The sequence below is a fragment of the Vulpes vulpes genome, chromosome 1, assembly GCF_048418805.1.
Source record: "Vulpes vulpes isolate BD-2025 chromosome 1, VulVul3, whole genome shotgun sequence".
NCBI classification, from domain to species: domain Eukaryota; kingdom Metazoa; phylum Chordata; class Mammalia; order Carnivora; family Canidae; genus Vulpes; species Vulpes vulpes.
Window position 1 is genome coordinate 80,934,181 of NC_132780.1, and position 20,780 is coordinate 80,954,960.

Below are 20,780 nucleotides of genomic sequence, written 5' to 3' on the forward strand. Positions count from 1 at the left end.
TGCCTTTCAGAATGTAGCAGTGCTGAGCAAAAGATTTGTCCCTGCTGATTTCAGTGACTTTGGGAGTAGCAAGATAATGGCAGAGGCCTTTCAGTGGTGCTGGGCGGTAGCCAGAGAGTCCTCGAGACACTGCTACACAGTCAAGGCTTCCAGCACCCCAGCCCATCAGAAATAGCCAAGGCACTCACCAACCTGGAATCCAGGAGGTGATTCCAAGTTTCCATGGAACCCGCCCTTTGTGAAATACACATGAATGGACTCAGGGTTTTAGGGCCAGTTTGGGAATGACTATCCATTTCCAGAGGACATGCTAAACCCCAGATGGAGGCCTGAGCCTCACCTGTTACAAACATGGTGGAGACGGTTTATGTAAATACTGTTGTTCTCTGCGCCTGTCCCAGAGAAGCCCATATCCACACCTGCAGATATGATCCAAAGGGACAGGCCACCAGGGTCTGGGAAAAGGACCAGTGTCTGTACTAGTCTACACTACCTGCTAGTCCACAGTGGGAAAGGAGTGCTCCCAAGACTGGAAACAGGAACCGGACAGATCTACCCTGGGGTGCCAAGGATAAACCTTAAGTCTTGGGCAGGAAGGATTCAAGATTATAGTAGAGGGAAAAAAGGCCAATTGCTCCACAGAAGCAAGTAATTAGGATCCTGACATCTTGAGAAATGGCTGTGATATACTGCCAGTCTCCTGAGGCTAAAAGAGAGTTTATTTAAGATCTGGTACTTTGGAAACTTAACTGATTTTTAATTGTAGGTCTAGTAATTTTTTTTTTTTTGTTACTGCTCTCCTATAAAAGGACTCAATTTTTTAAATGTCAACTGGCTTCAACCATGACACTGAATACTCTGGGTGTACCTGAAGAGAATGTTAAAGTGTCCCCCACAGGACTCAATGGGGTAGCACAAAAGAAATCAAAGGTGTGGAAAATTCTAGGCGTGTGATCAAAGCAGCAGGAATGAGTCAGAGTTCCTTCTTCGACTGTTGACTCCCCACTTGAAGGGCCTACTTCCAAAGCACTCTGCAGCTAGAAGCAGGAAGTTTTCTTTCTCAAGCCATGACTCACAGAACACCTGCCTCAGGAGTCCCTGTGCAGCCCAATAAAAATGCAGATCCCTGGGCAGGCCCAGAGATCTGGGACCCCAACGTGGGAGGAGGAACTCCGAGTGTACACAAGTGACAAGAGCCACAGAGGATGCACAAACCAATAAGTTTGCAAACCACTGCTTTGGAAGGTTTTGAGTGTCTTGCAGAAAGGGAAGACATTCCGTGACAGCAAGTGAAAACAGGAAGGAGTCGTCACTATTCCTCACATATGGTCACTTATTTCTACTCCTCATTTAGAACCTTCATTCTACATTATGGGCTGGGTGCTGAGGGTTCCAGCATCAACAAGACATTTGACCGCCGCCCCCCCCCCCCCACAGTTCGGGGAGCAAGACAGAGGCAAATGGTGGAACCCTGCCCGGCTGTGGAAGCACAGCTCAGTCACACAAGTGAGAACCGGCTGTTTCATCCTAAGTCAGAGCCACAAGAGGATGGATCCCTGCCCCCAGGCCACTGTTGCTCAATCACTGCTCATCTCTGCTTCTCCTAGACCCTCTGTGAACAGATGGCACTGCTGGGCTCACCTGAGTGCTCCTTGGCTCCTGCTGGGGCCTCCATTTTGAAAAGGACTCAAAAGACCCATCTTTCTCTGCGTTTGTAATTGCCCAGGTCTTACACACAAGATGAGACGAGGTCAGTGGGAATGTGGAGGAGAAACAAAGTTCTGGCACAGGACCGAGCCCTTCACACACCTCTCGCCAAGGAGCAGCCCTCCTCTCCCTGCAGAGGGCGGGTTTCTGGCATCCTGTAGCCAGAGCACATGCAAAACCCGAGAGCCAGTCCTCCTCCTCTTAGCCTGTAGCAACAGGGAGACAGATGTCATAACCAGATTGTTTCTACACTGGAAAGCAATGCTTCAACTACTTGGATACCCACCACCAGACATCCCATAACAGTCTGGAAATCAGCAATTTGCCAATCCTATAAAACAATCCTTTAACTCTAGGGCCACCTGCATCCATCTCCCTAATCTCCCAGATTCCAGGCAAGCAGCCAACACTCAATACAATTCAAACACTTACTGCCTTCTACACACCAGCCAAGTGCCCTCTGGAGCCAGAGATCCACTGGTGTGGATCTCCTGGGAGTGACCGCCAATGCAAGGAGGCACACGGCATCACTTCCTAGATAAACACCAGGAGCTAGAAGGTCAGTCTTCACCTGAATTGGATCTGTAAGCTTTGCGCAGTGGCAGTATCATAGCCAATGAGGTTTATCCGAGGCGCAGTTATTGCTAATTGAATTGGATCTGTAGCAAGTCCTGCTTGAATTCAACAGGCCAGAACTGAGCCTATGGCTCTCCTGACTTTTTCCACCCCCTGCAAAATACCCCCTATCCTTTCCCTCTCTGAGATCTGAGGAAAGCAAGTCCAGGAGGTAATCCTCGCAAACACTGGAGTGAGATTTGAGCCCCCCACCCCCGCCCCTCCCCAAGGTTATGTACCCGGGGAACTAAAAGGGTGAAGCAGGTGAAGCCAGTGGCAGGTGTTCGAGCCTCAGATTGTGGTGGGTGGGAGGTTATGTTTATGGGGGCAGGGAGGAAAAAAAAGAGAGCATCCAGACCTTCCTTGTGCCTAGAAATTCTCATTGTCTTCCAAGATGCTCTCAGCCCTGATTAAGACAGAGTTTCACCTTTGATTTCAGGCAAGTAGCAGAAAATATAACTCCAAAAACGCCGATTCTGGTATTCTGATTCAATCTCAAAGTAAGCTTCAGCTAGGAAGACGGCAAATTGTTACCTCATCTACATCTGTCACTTTTGCTACTGGAATAGACACTCATTTTAGAACACAAGTAACGGCAGATGCACAGAAAGGGATGCCATGCTTTATTTTTAATTTCTACAAGCCAACTGATTGAACTACAGATCTATTTTTTAAAGGAAAAAAACGGTGGCCAATAACAAAGGTGCAAATGCCTTATACCGATCTACATTTTTATTCCCAGAAAGAGGTGTTACGTGGTCAAGTATGTCCCAAAATCTTATTTAATTTTTTCCGGGCAGGGAACAATTTGGATTAAAGATGACATACTCAAACAAAAAAATAAAAATAAAAAACAAAAGAATCCTTGGAACAGAAATTAAGACTCAAGAATCTGATGCCCGGCTCCTCTGCTAACTTTTGACATAAATGAGAGAGGAAAACAGAATGGCTCACACCTAGTGGGCATTCCATAATTGTCTGTTGAGTGACCGACTGCATGATTTATTCTGAGCCCCAATGGCTCATTGCACTAGCAAGCTAATTCGATTGTTATAAAGGCAAGCAGGGTTGACGATTTATGACTGCCCTGTTACCCCAAATGACCATAAATCTTTGCCAACCTCTAGGCTGTTCCAAGCAGCCCAGTTAGTAGTTCAGCAGCCATGATAACAATATATTGTGATGATTCCCTTCTGAAGGCTTTGGTGGTACTCTTATTTAGAAAGTGAATGTCTACCACGACTACAGTCCTCAGCCTCTATACCATACAACAGGAGAATCTCATTTCTCTACTCACAGAGACAGGTCCTGTAGCCCAGACAGGGCCTAGGCTGAAGGATCTCAAGCCTTCTATCCTCCGTATCCAGTGCACAACAGGGGATGTGCTGAAGGTCATTTGGGATGACCACTGCCCATGACCTGACACTGCATTAGTACCTGGATCTCCTGTCCTCTGGCCTCCCACAGCTCTGCAGTCATTAGCACATTAAATTTCATCATGATCACTAGCCCAGTATAACCCATCAAGGTGTGTATCTGTTGTCTCTGCTAGCAAACGAAAAGCTCCTTGAGGGCAGGGACCGTGTTCTGTTTATTTTGTAAGCCTTATGTGTATCCAGCCCACATGCATGTGCAGTGAATTTTTATTGAGTGAATAAACTGAAGCTCTCACCAAAATAAAATACTTAGGCCTAGAACTACCTTTAGACACATTTTCTATAATACTGAGGTTAAGAATAAGAGGAACTCATGTAAATGCATGAATACTTAATTTCCTCTTGAAATTGACCTAGAATTGGAGATAAAGTGGTCATGTAGGTTTATGTAAGACAGGCTATAAATAGCAACTGCTCTAGGTGTATAAGTAAAGAAAATGCAGAGGGAAAGTAGACACATATTCTTTTTATAACTCTTGCCTTCATCGATCGAGAGACGAGACAGACAGCCTCTTGGATCAATTATTATATTTATGAAATGGCTGTCTCACCTTTAAATTTCTTGTCAATAATTATATTCAATGTGCATTAGTACTTAAATGAGTAGACTTTCCTCTTCACTTGCCAAAGAATAGCAAATATCTACCACCAAGTAATTTTTTTAATTTATATTTTTTATTGAACTGTAGTCAACTTGACATACAATATTGTATTAGTTTCAGGTGTACAACACGGTGACTCAACATTTATATACATTACAAAGTGATCACCATGGTAAATGTTGCTACCATCTGTCACCATACAAAGTTGCCACATATTACTAACTATATTCCTATATGCTATACATTGTATCCCTGCATGTTATTTATATATTTTATAACTGGAAGTTTGTACCTTTTGCTCCCCTTTACCTATTTTACCCATATCCCCCCTCCCCATCCCTACCTTGCTCTAGCAACCACTGCACTGTTCTCTGTATCTATGAGTCTCTTTTGTTTCATTATTATCCATTTATTGTGTTTTTCAGATTCTACATATAAATGAAATCCCAGGGTATTTGTCTTTCTCTGACTTATTTCACTTAGCATAATACTCTCTGGGTCCATGGCAAATGGCAAAATTTCATTCTTTTTGTGGTTAAGTAATATTCCGTATAAATACCACATCTTCTTCACCCATTCAACTACCAACGGACACAGGCTGCTGCCATATCTTGGCTATTATAATCAGGGTGCAATGTACATAGGGGTTGGAGGGCTAATCCCTGAGGCTACCTCTGGGTAAATTTAAAAGTGTGAGAATCAGCAAAGGGCCTGGAAAAAGTTTGGTGGCTGGAAAGCCAGAAGAAGAACTTGCCTTAAGGAGGAGGGAATGAGATCCACCGCACCAAACCCTGAAAGTAAGACAAGGACCAAGCCTAGGGCATTGGATTGAACAACATGGAAGTCATCGTTACCTAACAAAGCAGCTTCGGAGCAGTGCTGGGATGGAAACCAGAGTCAGTTCAAGATATAATGGGAGACTGGGACCAGGTTTGGTGTTTAAGAATGCAGTCATCCCACCTACCATCTGCAGTTTCAAAAACCCGTGGTCACCTGCAGTCTAGAAGCAGATGACCCTCCTTCTGACCAAGCAGCAGAAAGTTAAGAGCAGCCTAACACTATGTCACAACATCTACGTCACTCGCCTCCCCTCATCTCATCACGCAGGCATCATATCAATTCACACATCACCAGAAGCAGGGTGAGTGCAGTGCAATAAGATATGGTGAGAAAGAGAGAGACAGAGAGAGACCACCTCTACAGAACTTTTATCACAGTATATTGTTGTAACTGTTCTGTCTCATTATTAGTTCTTGTTGCGAACCTTTATCATGCCTAACATATGAATCAAACTTTACCACAAGTAGGTATGCATAGTGGAAAAAGACTGTACGTGCAGGGCTTGGTATTGTGCACAACTGCAGGCAGCCACGACAGGTCTTGGAATGTACCCCTTGCAAAAGAGGGGGGCTGCTGTGTCAAAAACGTTCTCAAGGTGTTTTGAAGAAAAGAGAAGGGTTGCTCACTGGAGGAAGTGCAGTCAAGAAAGAATTTTCTTTGTTTTTTTTTTAAGGATGAAAAAATAATGGCATGTTTATGCTTTGCAGGGAGTGACAGATGCAGGAAAGTGAGGAGAAATTACCAGAACACTATCCCTGAGTAGGCAAGAAGGGCGGAGTCCACTGCAGAAGTGAAGGTGCCTTTCCTGGGCTGCAGGCAGCTCATCTACAGCACCAGGAGGTGAGCAATGTGTGTGGAGCCTCCAATCGTCCCTATTTTCTCAATGGGAAACAGACTTTAAGCCAAGCACACCAGGGGTGTGGCCCCAGCTCTGCCAATCACAAGCTGTGTGACCTGAAGCTCTCTGCACCTCTATGTCCTCATCCCTAAAATGGGAATAAATAACAATAGGACTTTCCTTGCTGGGCTGTCCCAAGGATTAAACAGTGTGTCCTTTGCCTAACACAGTGTCCGCCCTCTAGTAAATGCTTCACAAACGAGAGCTACAATAAGTCTGAGGAAGCCAACAGCTGGCCCTGGCCAGAAAACAGATCAGTCTTTGTCCAAATTCCTTATCATACCTGAGCAATGCCTTTGTCTACAGAGCTCAAAATATAGGTTTTATTATGCAGCTGTTCAGGGCTCCTGGCCTCTGTCCAGATGACTGCTTAGTAACCACCTGATCTACACCCTCTAAGAATCAGTAAATCAGTCCCAGAGCAGCAACTATTATGTCTATTGATTAATAATAAAAAAGACAAAGTCTTGAACCACGAATCAGCTATGAACGAGTGACTTAGAGCCAATGTGTTTATTTTAAGAAAACTGTATAAAACACAAATTATCACCAAGTATGATCCTAGGTCTCGTCAAGAAGTACCAAATTGGGTAAGATGGTCCTCTCCTTTTCAAAATAATAATAGTTCATATTACTACCACTGTAGCAGGCACTGTGCCAATAACTCTTACAATCGAGAGTTTAATTATTTCTCATCTCGACGCTTGTAGCAGGTGTTATTATTACAAATGAGGACATGAAGACTTTGGGAGGTTATAGGATTTGTCCTGGGTCAGGCAGGCAGCTTGACCTAAAGGTGGTTTGAACCAAACTATCTTTCTTCCCTCTTTAACCTGAAAGCAAAATGGGAAACAAAGATTCAGCTAAGAGCCCTGCTAAACAGTGACGCTGGGGATCCCTGGGTGGCTCAGCGGTTTGGTACCTGCCTTCGGCCCAGGGCATGATCCTGGAGTCCTGGGATCGAGTCCCACATCAGGCTCCCTGCCTGTGTCTCTGCCTCTGTCTCTGCCTCTCTCTGTGTGTCTCTCATGAATAAATAAATAAAATCTTAAAAAACAAACAGTGACCTTCTTGGCCTTCACCTTCCTGTGGCTTCCTGGAGGTGTTCTGGTAGGAGCGGAGGAAGTAGGGGACTGGAATCCAGAACAGATCTCTGTGATTCAATTCAATGAACTAGGATGAAGCGGGGCAGGGGTGGGGGGCCGATGTGGAGATGGGGTGGTCACTGTAAGATTCAGTAGAGAACCAGCCAAAATTAAGATTCCAAGCTTTTGTTGCTGATGTAAAGGTGTCTGTGGCTTTCAAACTCTTTCCAGAGGTATGTGGGGAAAATAAAGTATTCAGTATTGGTCTGAAGAAAGGTATTAAGGGTTCCAAATAGGAGGGGCCCAGAATGTGAAGTCAGAAAATGTTCCCACTGAAAGAGAAGCTAAAACAATCAATATCAACCTGATGAGCTTAGCCACCACCAGAAAAGCCCTCTGACATACAAGATGGTTTGGTAATATATTGCAGATGAGACTTGGGTATTTTCCTAATCCTCCATGAGAAACTCGAACTGGTGCCAAATTTAATCAGGGACACTCAGGTATCTTCCTTATCCAATCAAGAGACCAGAGTCCCCCCCTCAAATCCAATAACCATGACCATGAAAAACGGGATGAGGATGTCAATTAAGTCATCAAAGAACACAGCAAATCTTCTCTATCGCATTATGACCACTATCTGAGTGGGCACTGTGTCAACAGAAAGAAATATAGGGCAATAGGGAGTGAATGCAAAACACTTTAAATGTATCGCTCTTCATCTGGCACTTTTGGGGGAAACGGATTGCACAGGCCCTCAAGGATTGATTTCAGTTATATCCAGAAAAACTAACTCAAAGAAGTGGGAATTTTGTGAGCGAACAAAGGGTAATTAAAATATCCTGTAAGGAGGTGGCTCCCTTTGCTCTGTTCACCACCAATCAAGCTTCTGATCTCCATTCTTGTCTCTCGGTTACACTGCTCACCAGGACAGCATGCCCCCAGCAAAGGACCACTGTTGCCTCCCTGCTAGACATCACACCCATCCGCTGGCAGGTCCTGTCAATCCTACCTCCAAAGAGCACTGCATGGCCCACCTCACCCCATCCCCATCGCAAACACCTTGGTCCAGACCACATGACCCCCTCCCACCTCCTAACTCTCTCTTGACCTTTGGTACTGCCAGCTCAGCTTCCCATTCCCCACACAGCAGCCACACAGGCCGTTTCAAAATTCTAATCTGCCTTCAATCATTCAGGAACAAAATTTACAGGTTTCAGAAGGTGCTGTATACACATTTGTCTGACCATCTGATAAGCTATTACCAAAAGAAGGAAGATTTGAATAAATAGATTATCTCACCATAAAACCAACAAAACCAAAAGTTGATTGATCTGTTCTAAATTAGGAACCCTTAATGCTTTAAGTCCATACATACAAAGTTAAATTCTGACAACAAATTGTAGCAATCACCTAATGAAACAAATAAGCCCCCATAATAAACAGATCTCTCTCCCCCCCCCCCCCCCCCGTAACTGAATCTGCGTTAGAGTATAATATTCTACTTTAGTTTTCTCACATTGCTAAGTTGTCTGTGTGAGTGAAAAAATACTGGAGATGATCAGATTTAAATGTGGTTATTCAGTGTAAAATATAACTTGAAGTTTAAGACAGAAATACTGCAAAGAGTAATTAGTTGTGGAAATGTAAATCATACCATGAAGAAAGGCATGTAAAAAATAATGAACAAATCAAGCATAAGTTAAATTTTAAAATTCAAGGCATTTTGTTTTGAGGCATCTTTGAGCTCGCCAAGCAGACACTTTAAGCAAAACTACTCTACTGAGATGAAAGAATTTATGGGCAACAAGTTATGGTCACAATTAAATTGTGGCAGACACGGCCAAGGAATGCTGAAGGGATCTGGTCCCTTTATGAATCTTTTGATGGATGAACGCGTGGGTATGGCAACCAGTAGGCAGCAGAACAATGTGGGAATGATGGTAATGGGAGGAAGCAGTACCGCTATCATAGAAGCCTTGGCTCGAGCATAAACAATGGTTGTGTTCACAAGCAGTATCAACTGTTTCTGCACGTCCCCCTCCACAGCACCTGTTTTGCTGGGGTATAAAAATCAGGTTGTGCACATTGTCATTTTGAACTCTTTTGTTAAATAAGCTTTTGTAATAGTAAATAAAATAAAATAAAATAAAATAAAATAAAATAAAATCCAAATCTGATCACCTCATTCCTCTGCTTCAATGCTTTCTAACTAAGCTTAAAATTCTGACTCCCTGAATTAACCCACAAAGTTCTCCAAGTCTCCAGCTTCTGCTGCCATATGACCTATAATGGTTTCCCATCCCTGGCCCTCCTCTTTACCCCAGGCTAGCTGATTTCTCAGCTTTCTAGAATCTTCTGGAGGGGGCCCTTCCCTGCTCCCTATTTCTCTTCCTTATTCTCTGGAGCACTTCCCTTTTCTTTTCTTTCTCTCAAACCACCATCATTTTGTTCATTAGCCACCCTACCATATAACCATAGAACCCCAGCTCCTAGCTCAGTGCTAAGCACAGAGGGGCCAGTCCCCCAGTGGCTTATTTATGCCTTCTACGATGATTACTGAAGCACGAGCTTATCCACACAATGACAGCCTACATAAGAGTCAGGATTAAAGGCCATATAAACTCCGAACACACAAAAGGTCTCAGCAAAAGCCCCATAAAATAATCAAGTTAACTGAGGGACTTTTCACGTAAATCACTCCCCTTGGGGGCCCACCTCTAAATTACTTAGGACATTTTCTTTTCAGACAGATAGTTATTTCCTTCAAAGTGGATGAGTTAATTGTTCCTGAGAGCTTTGGTAGACCATGATGAAGGAAATCTCTATTTGTTAAGCTCCCTGGGATTAATGTCTTTTCCCCCTGACTAAATAAAATAATTATTTTAAATGAGGATGGAGATGTGTCATGGAACAATTCTTTTGAAAAGCAACAGTAATAATTAGGCAATACTTCCTTTACCAGCAAAAATCACTCTCTGGCCACAAGTACTCTAGCGGCCCCTTCCAGATACACGGTAAGTCTGTTTTGCTTCTCCCTCTAAAGTTAGATGTGGAGTAAGATTTGCCTTGGCCAATGAACTAGAAGGTAGGAGTGATGTGTGTGCTTTCTGGTGGAAGCTTTTGGAACCATTGGGTACCTCTCAGGGCCCCTGCCCTGCCTTGCTATAGGAGCATGTTTCCAGATGGACTCTCATGGGTCTGGGACCCTGACTGACGGTGAGGAGCAGAACCCCCACACCAGTCAACACTGCATACACAGCTTGAATGGGAAATCAGATGTTATTATTTTTAGCTGTTGAAATTTTGGGTCGCTCCTGACTACAACACAACCTAGCCTATATTGACCAACACAGTGAGCTGACTTGTCATTGATTGCCAGGATAATAAATGATCATTAGATTCCTATCATAGACAGGAAGCTGTAGAACCACCATGCAACAGCAGCCTTACACAGTGGAACCTGGAATCCCCAGGAGGGGGCTAGGCTAGAACCTCAACATCTTCCAATCAACAGGTACTTATTGGTATGCATTATCCATCAGTGCGCTAAGTGTGAGGGATACAGTGAACTGTTGCTAGAAAATGTCTATGGGTGCTGTGAGGTGGGTCCCCCCAGCAAGCTGAACAAAATCAGGAAAGCAATGAGGTGGCTGGCAAGGCCAAGAGTACAGGATTGGTGGCCTGGGCCTCCGGAGGAGCAGCTGTGAATGTGTACGAGGACAGTGTGGGTGACTCAGAGATCAGAACTATTGCAGGCACTTTCCTAAGTGCTCCCATGCAGTCATTCCCTGCATCCCCCCCAGAGCTCCATGTGACAGGTGGCACCACTGCTGTCATTTCCTAGGCAAGGAAAGTGACACAGAAAGAAGTTAAATTAAAAAAAATAAATAAATAAGCCAAATAAATATCCCAACTAACCCAAGAGGTAGGGAAGTGAAGAACACATACGTTGGAAATTAGGAATGGGTAACAAAAATCTGGAATTAAAACGGAGAAAAGCCTGCAGCACAGTGTGACAGCCAAGGCCCTACCACGGGTGGCCTGGTCAGCTGAGAGAAGTTGCCGGCTGCCCTGCCAAGGAAGCAAGGGCATGAAAGGGGAACCGGCCATCCCCAGCCATGGTGGATGAGTCAGGACCCTGACTTCTTGCTCCTGCATCTCCCAGCTGGGCCGAGTGTGCCCAGCTTTGGTCTGCTCAAAGACATAAATTCATTCATCTATTAGTTCATTCACAAATCCTCTGGGGCACCTGCCACATGTGAGTCACTATGTACACTCTGAGATACAACAGTGAATAAACCAGTGCCGTGGCTGTTCCAAAGAAGCCTTTCTTTCTAGTGCAGAAAACTGACCTAAACTGGGAGTGGGGGCTCCTGGACAAAACAGGGGTCTCTTATCTACATCTTTGGCAGAGAGAAGCTCAAAACCTGCAGAGATGATGTCACTTAAACACTAGCTGTGGTGAATCACACCCTGTTGTCATGGAGGGAAGGGTGGGGGAGGGTACATAGGGACAGACTTCCATATTCACCAGAAGGTGAGTTCAGGGATTCATCCAGAAATCAGACTTGCCTGTGAGCGGGAGGCAGAGCCAGCAAGAAAGAGGGCTCCTCCATGCTCCAGCTCCACCTAAAAGTCTCTCTAGCTCAACATAGGAACAGGCCAAATGTTGAGCATCACATATTACCTGGGACACCTGAGCACCACCTCCAGCATTTACTACACTCCAACACGTGAGCACACCTGCAAATTCATTCCTGGAGAGCCCAGACATTAACTTCTGAGTCCATCTAGATCAAAGAAGAACATTATGTTTAACCTGCCCAATTTAGCTCATCAACTTTTGACAACTAATCTTCTAGAGCCTGAAGAATCACTGACCTGACATCAAAATGGACCATTCAAAACATGAGAAATTTGTGAAGAGTCAAAAAGTGGGCATTACACCATAGCACATCTTTTTCAAAGATGGTTTTCTTCCTAAGATGTTTAAGATAAATAGGCTTAAAAATTAAATTAAAATAAATTAAAATGGCTTTTAACTGTTTGCATCAAGATGAATTTTATATAAACCACTGTAACTTTTCCCTTCATTCACTTATTTCAAGAAATACCCAGTTTGATGACTCAGGTAAACCCCCACTCAGATGTTAGAGAGTAGGTTTGTAATGACTCTATATACCATGACATTTGGAAGCACTTTTCTGAACATTAACTTGCCTGAAATCCTAAGACAAAATACAAAATTTTATTTTCCATTCTATTTCTTTTCTGTCAAGGTAGAGAGATAAAGTTGAATTTATAAACCCATTTTCACCAACTCATTTTCCTTTTTATAATTTTAGGGCTAACTGTACTATAGAAAATTCAACTGAAATTTATAACTAACATTAGCCACAGCTGCTTGCTAATAGTCCAAGATAACTCATACCAAAAAAAAAAAAAAAATCATTCCCTTTCAAAAGTGCAAATTCTATGTTACCACAGTAATCATGAAAGCTATCACCCACAAACCAGCAGAATATTTACGCTTTAAGTGGGTATTTATAGATTTCCACAATTATATTGTGCTTAGTTGGTGATAGGTACTATACGGTACACTTTACACGTATCATATTATCTCATTTACTATATAAGGGGGTACGCACCTATAAGGTAGGTGCATGCCTGTATTATTTCCATTTTATAGTTGGGCAAATAGAGAGGTTGAATAACTTGTTGTTCCAAGGCACACAGCTTGGAATTGACAGAGCCAGATTCAAACCCAGCAGTTCTGGATGGGGACTATGCCTCCTTGGCCACTAAACTAGAATTGTTCCATTGCTGACCATAAAGATCTACACACACCAGCCCTTTGGTGAGACTGCTTAATCCAGTCAAATAACAAAAATCAAGTTTTCTCTTTCTTTAATATCATTTGCACCCGGGCTAGTTAGCTGTACAACCCATATCAGACTTAGCATTTCCAAAAAAACTAATTCATATTCTTCCCCTGCATCCTATTTCCCACTTTATCTAGCAACTGCTATGAGAGGAGAAGAAGAAAGGGATAAATATATGGCAAATCATTTACTGCACAAAGTAATTTTATTTCAAGTCTCAAATTAGAGAAGCAACGAAAAAGAAAACCTGTCATAGCTCCAAATCAAAAATAAATCAAGTCACATTAATGAAAGATCTTAACAAAGATACACTCAAAGCATGCTCTGTTTGTCAGAAAGATGGCTCACACAGACTCTAAGCAAACCTCAGTGGCTCAGCTCTCCAGCGTGCCACAATTAAGGCAAAGGACAAAGCATATTATTATATCTAGAAACAAGACAACTAGGCTTGTATGTGACATTTTTCCTAATCAAGGTATAAGCAAGAAAACCATTATTTGCCAGAAACCGTTTTGCAACTTGGGAATTGGAATACTTGGGGATGCAGGGACAAATGGGAGGAGCTAGGGCAGCAGAAAAGAACAATGTTAATCCACAGTTAAATATTCAAGACAAGATTTTTATTTATCTATCCATGAGAGACACAGAGACAGAGAGAGGCAGAGACACAGGCAGAGGGAGAGGCAGAGACACAGGCAGAGGGAGAAGCAGGCTCCATGCAGGGAGCCCAACATGGGACTTGATCCCAGGTCTCCAGGATCACACCCTGGGCTGAAGGCAGTGCTAAACTGCTGAGCCACCCGGGCTGCCCAAGACAAGATTTTAAAAATGTGCTGCCATAAGATTAAAATGTCTCCTCTCAAGACAACCTCAATCTCAGAGCAGAAAGGATGAGAAAGGTCCACTGGAGCACCCCTTCCCCCAAAAAGCGCCAAATAACCACTGCCAAGGAGAGGCTCAGGTCATGGTGAGTTAGGCAATGCTCATTCAGAATCTCTCCTAAAATGCCAGCCTCACTGGAAGCAGCCAGCCACTTCCTGGCAAATCGATGAAAATAGAGGGAAAAAATGCAGTTCTGGGGGTGCCTGGGTGGCTCAGTCAGTTAAGTGTCTAACTCTTGATTTCAGCTCAGGTCATGGTCTCAGGGTCGTGAGATGGAGCCCTGCATCAGGCTCCACGCTGGGCATGGAACCTGCTTAAGATTCTCTCTCCCTCTCGCTCTGCCCCTCCCCACACTGCACACATGCTCTGTCCCAAAAAAAAAAAAAAAAAAAAGTAATTAATTAAAAATTTGCAATTCTGAAGACAGACCCACTTTATTTCACACACACACACACACAATCACTTACTCCTAAATTTAAATCTGACCATTAGTTCCTAAGAGTGAAGCTATAGTTTCTCTACCTCCTTTTCACCCAAATCAACCTAAACTCTGACATTCTGTCCTGATTTCAGATGTACCGTGACAAGAATATGGACACTGATAAATTTTCCTACTGACGATGCAGATTGGCACTGTCACCTCCTATTTCACCCAGAGCCCCTCTTCAACCTGAGGATGTGGTCCAGGATCACTGTTCAGCAAAACTGCATCACTCAGCACAACTGGCTCTGTGACCAGGCTTCCCTCAAATTTAAACCTGCGGTTTGCCCACTCCCCTTACCCCAGCCACACCCGTGGGGACAGTCCTAGATCTCCACAAAACCACCCTGGCATTACTCATCGCAAGGAGCTTACACAGACTGCTCCCCTTGTGTCACCCACTGAAGTGATCTCAGGATGGTCCTCAAGACACATACTCAAAACAAGTATTCCAAGAAGGGTTTGTATGGCTGTGACAATATTTACATTAGGAAAAAAAAGAAGCTCATGAGATTTACCTGCAGGTTCCATATGCAACACCAGATAAAATATAAAACTACGCCATGCCTTATACTCCAAAGGGCTTGTGTTTCATTAAAGCGCTTTCCCCAAACACTACCAGATGTAGCTCTCGTGACTACCCTTTCATAAAGGCAGAACTAAAATCCCCATTTACAGATGAATAAACTGAGGCTCAGAGAGGTTCCTTTCTATGCCCACAGTAACACAGTTAGAGGGACAACCCACATCTCTCTCTGTCTATACTACTCTGCCTCAACTATAATAATAGCGAACATTTCCTGAGTGCTTACTATCTACGAGACACTATGATAAGTGCTTTATTACAAAGAACACCTCTGTTAATTTTCACAACATCTTGTTACCCCCAATTTTACAGATGAAGAACCCAAAGAACAGAGAGAGGCCAAGTAACTTCCCCAAGACCACACAGTCAGTACGTGACTCAAATCCTCGGCTCCCTCACACACTATGCATGGTGTCATTCTTGAATTTCATCACACCTATTGTAAAAAATAATAAGGTTGTTTCACCTCATGTATGTAAGAGTCATCATGAATAGTGCCAATTATTTGTATCAGTCCAAAAAGCAACAAGACTTAACATGAAACAAATATTCGGATTCGGTAAATCTGCAGAGTTAGTTTTCGTTTAAAGAGACAGACCCCTGTGGCCAAGCTGCTAGCTCTAGACATTTATTGGGACTCTGCACCTGGGCAGTCCATCTCCTTACTGTGAGGATGAAGGCCTCTGGGCAGGCAGTCCCTGTTCCCTGGGTCTCTCCACATGCCTCCTCACGCTGGCTCTACTCTCCAGACAGGCAGACACCACAGGCCTCTTTTCCTCTCAAGAGGAAGTAGATTGGAAAGGTATTTTAGGAAGTAGAACATAGCTTTGAAAAGGACTGCACTCATAGTAACAGACAGACTCTAGAAAGCTAACAAGTACAGCTGGCTGACTTTCCCTGGAGAGCTTGCTTCGCCTGCAGCATCCACATTTGGATCCAGTCATCCAAGAGGTACATCCAAGAGGAGCTCATTTTTCTCCTTCTCTGCAAATGAAGACATTAGTCACCTGTGAGATTTGAAAATCCAAATATCAGAGAATGTACCTAGATGCCTTCATGTCTCCTCGAGCTGGGTCAGGGGTGTTGAGACAAACCACTGCTAGCTAGGTCTTCCTCTTAGATGATCACTTCCGTGCAGTAATACAATAACCAAGGGCATGAAGATCTGCTAGTGTTTCTGATACAGTATTTTGTATCACCATGATAATTTTGAAAGCCAGGCACAATTGTATCTTTAATGATTCCGAAAAACAAAAGAGGAAACAAAGCAATCAAGGTGATGCATCTATTACTATGTAGATGCATACAGTCATCTCTTTGGTTGAGATACTTCCAGTAGGTCTATAAATCAATCATACTGACTTTTTTTTTTTCAATCATACTGATTTAACTTAAATTGAAGAAGTGAACTAAAAGAGCCACTCTTGCATATTAGGAGAATAACAAATCTCTGCCTGCTGTAACTCCTTTCCCCTCCAGTTATAGCCCAGAGTCTCCAGAGATTCGAGAGCTGGTCCTGCCCCCTCTGTGATCCCATATAGAGATTCCACTGACCCTGTGGCCCCAACACACTCCCCTGCCCACACATGGCACTGCCTTCAGCCTCCTACATGAGCTGGGTTTTCAGGAAGACCATCTGGACTCTTCACACAGGTCTCCTCACAGGGCTCCCAGGTGGGCCCAAGACAGGTCACTGGAAGTCTTTACAGTGTGGTACCTGCCCCTGATCACAGTATGCAGATAGACAAGGAAGGCACAAAGCCTCTGCACAAAAGCCCCACAGTATCTGCTGGTGTGGTGAGAGGCCATCCTAGGTGGCCAGGAGACACACACATCAAGTCCTCTAGGGGATTATGGTCACAGCACTCAGCTGTGGGGGAAAGCATGTTCACAAGCAAGGTAAAACCTCAGACTGATGAGCCACTAGACAACTACACAGAAAACAGGAAAAACATGGATTGCAAAGAGAAGCTCATCTTCCTGGCTGGAGGTGGGGCCCTGGGGGTAAGGTATGCCGCCATCTCCTCAGTGGACAGGAGAGCCACTGTGGTTCTGATGCAGGTCTGATCAGCCCCATTAAAGTAGCTCTCCACCCATCCCCTAGCTCCCTCTCCCGGAAAGAGAGGGACAGGAGCACACAAAATGGAGAAGAGAAAGCAAGGCTGGGCATGAAATCACTGCATCGTCACAAAAGCCCCATTACCCTGGAACTCCACACATGACCATGTGTTAACACTCTTCGCTGTCAACAGACAGAGGCCAGTCCTCAGTCATACTGGCAAGAAGTCTCACTTCTTATCTACCAAGATTGTTCCCTTCCCAATATAGACCTGGCCTGAAGGCATCATTAAGTAAGACCCAGATATAGGCACCAATTATCATTCATCTCTTCTCCCCAGATCGCTCCACAGAAACAACAGGTAAAGAAGTAGTAGTTCTACTGAAACTGTCAAGATGCATCTCTTGAAGCAGAAGCTCATGCCCATCCTGGTCAGCACATAGTGTCAGAGAAAGGTCTGCATCCTTTCCTCTGAGTGTTAAGACTGGTTTAGTGGTGTCTGAAGGGTAATGTGGTGTCAGAAACTTATACCACAAAACCACCCAGCAAGAGATCTGCTGGGAAGTAGGTGCAAGTTTGTAGGCTAGGTCACACGGGCATTAGAATTTCTGGTAAAGAGAAGGCAGCAAACAAGACATGGAGTCAGGAACACAGGAAGCCAGAAGGCAAAGGCTAGCTGACACATAGGACAGAGGTGGGTTACTTACCCAGTAGGACTGCCTTAAATAATTGGCCATTCCTAGTGATCTGGCTTCCCACTGCCCGGGGTGGTCTCATCAGTCAGCATGAAGACCACCTCCTCGCCTGCAAGGTCCTCGCCAGCATAAGATTCTCCTGATTCAGCCCCTCCTTCCAGCCCTCTGCTCAACACACACCAGTGGCAATGACAGGGACCTGCCCTTACATGGGCCTCACTCCCAATAACAGCTTAAAAGAAAATCTCATTTCTAAGACATGAAAGGGTGTGTCTGAATGTGAACTAGTTGAAGATGATCACAAAACTCTAGTGGCTCCAAGACACCAATCCACTGATCCACCAAAACATCACAGAAAGGAACAGATTATGAATTAGACCAAGAACAAATCCTTCAAAGAAAGTTGTCACAATTGCTGAGCCCAATTACTTATTCGGTATTTTAAATAAGATCACACAGATAGGGGCGCCTGGGTAGTTCAGTCAGTTAAGCATCTGCCTTCAGCTCAGGTCATGATCCCAGGGTCCTGGGATTGAGCCCCAGGTCAGGCTCCAAGCTCAGCAGGGAGTCTACTTCTCCCACTCCCTCTGCTCCTCCCCCTGCTCCTGCATGCTCATGTGCACATGTGCTTGCTTTCTCCCTCTCTCTCAAATAAATAAATAAAATCTTAAAAAAAAAAAAAAGATTGCACAGATAGAAACAGGATGTTGCTTTTCTGTTATCTCTTTGGTACCAAGACATACAATCAAGAGGAAAGGTCAATTTAAACCGATTGATAAGCCATGAAGCAAGAAACAAGACAAGAGGCAGTTGCCAAGGGAGCCAGACACGAATTATACCAAGGGTATCTTGCCTCAAGCTTAGTTTTTAGGAGCAATTCCTGGCATGGTAACTCAAGGAGGCCATGGGCACCCTTGTAGAGATGGTGATCTGCTCCAGACTGTCCTGTCCAGATCAGCCAGTAGGGCTGGCTGCAAGCGTTGCATGGGGTCCACCCCCAACCCCACACCCCTCCCCTATAGGAGCCTCACAGGGTCCCAAGGGTTCACTGCTATCATGAGAACTCCTTCCCTCCCCACCCCACAAAAAAAAAAAAAAAAAAAAAAAGGTAATCAATCAAAGGATAAACCTACAAGAAAGGGGAAAAACAAAACCAGAGGCCATGTGATTTTCAACAGTATTCAAACAGTAGAGTTTTGAATTCCTCTTTAGTAGAATAACTTATGAGTTAGGTGTGGCAGGTTTGGGGATCCTGTTGCCAGAGAGAGAACCCCTTCAGGAGCCACCAAGGCAATTAAGACCAGCAAACGAAACATCAGTTGAAAATACCACAGGTATGCTTGTGGTTAAAACTGCATTTCCCGAAACAGGCCAGGGGTATGACATCCAGGTTTTATTTTAACTGATTCTAAGAAAAACACCAGCCTTAAACCTAGCAGAGTGAAAAGCCATGTGTTATGGTTACCCAATAACACATGGTTAGATGCTATAAAATGATTAAGCATTAGAACAGGGAAAGCACACAAAGTAAAAGTTCCAATAATTACCTACTCCCCTGTCCTGGGGGCACCAAATCACCACCCAGAAAATGTCAGAGCAGCTTTCTTGCATTTAGGAATGCTCCACACTTGGGAGCTTGCCTTTATTTGTGCTTTTAATTGGTAAAGTAGTATATTACAAAGGAAGTCACTAAGCAATGATAAAGAGCAAGGAGTTAAAGATTTATAAAGGCTCACAATGGTAATGAACTCACTTTTTTCAAAAAAGACACCCAGCATATCAAAGTTCTGGAGTCTTAGTAAATGACCACTCTGACCTTACAAAAAGAAGAGGTGAATTCTGTGTCCATCGTGATCCCACTGAAAGCAGATCCAAGAGATCTAGCCACAAGGGACAATTCTTGTTCCACCAGCTCTTCTTGCCTCTCAGTCAGTTACTGGATCTCTCTGTGCCTGGTTTCTACCCTTTTAAAATGGGGGTGTGTAAAAATACCCACCTCCAAGGTTTGTTAGGGGAAAAAGAGTTAATGTGGGAAAAGCCTTACAATAGAGCCCAGAATCTAGTAAACCCTACGCTGACTATTATTATTGTTGGTTTGGGTTTTATTTGGTCAAGAGTGATTAAATGCCATAGCAGCTCCATAAGCAAAGTTCAAGCCACTAATAATAGGTGTCAAATAGAATGAGACTCTCTTCGCTATTTATTATCAAATGATATTCCAGGAAATCACACTTATTTAAAACACATTTACTCAACAGAGGACACAGTATATTAGAAACCAAAGTTCCCACCCTCTTACAGTCAAATTGAGGGATTAGATGCAGACCCATCACACCATGGGAAGCACAGGGTAAGTGCCAGCTGAGAGGTACAGCATTTATTCTCATTGATTTATAAATATTAAGAAGTTCTAGGTAAGCAGATTCGTTTCAGCCTAGAATGAAAAAAATCATGGAAATGAGATTTCAGTTGTGCTTTGGAGGGTGAGTACGATCTTCACTGAGAAAAAAGAGGGTTTGGTGAAGGAATATGGGAATGGCATGAGTAAAACTCACAGGGCCATCTTGATTTTGAAATGAGAGACTGGAGTGCTTAAGAATCTCAGGTCTACAATCAGACTGTCTCAGTCCAAATCCTCATCCAACTACATACTGGCTGTGTGACCATGGCCAGCTACTCATCCTTTTTGTGCCTCAGTTTCCTAATTGGTCTCCCTCACAGGTACTCTCTTGAAGACTGAATCAGATAAAGCCTGGAAAGAGAATACAGTTCCTGCATACAGCAGAACTCGAGGCTGGCAATTGTGAGATAGGAAGCAATGTCAGGGAGGCTGCCAAGAGATCCCCCTGTCTAAGAAGAGGGCTAAAGTTGAACCTGGGAGGTGGTGCAACATCATGTTGGAAGGGTTACAAAAGAGGCTTTGGGGAGCTCAGCTTCCATTCAGGAGGAGATCTGAGCTACCTCATAGGAGTCCGTTTTCTGATGGTTCACCTGGCAGTTCTGGGCAGC

The 20,780-nt window shown here is 44.0% G+C and overlaps 1 protein-coding gene and 2 pseudogenes across 1 annotated transcript in view; 2 read left to right on the top strand and 1 right to left on the bottom strand.

The window, feature by feature from the left end:
- The window catches only part of PPP1R14C (protein phosphatase 1 regulatory inhibitor subunit 14C), an 85,616-nt gene that overhangs the window by 41,364 nt on the left and 23,472 nt on the right, over positions 1-20,780 (bottom strand). The gene's annotated exons all lie outside the window — the stretch shown is intronic.
- LOC112919550 (U4 spliceosomal RNA) lies at positions 2,295-2,362 on the top strand (annotated as a pseudogene).
- LOC112919379 (small nuclear ribonucleoprotein G pseudogene) lies at positions 8,971-9,177 on the top strand (annotated as a pseudogene).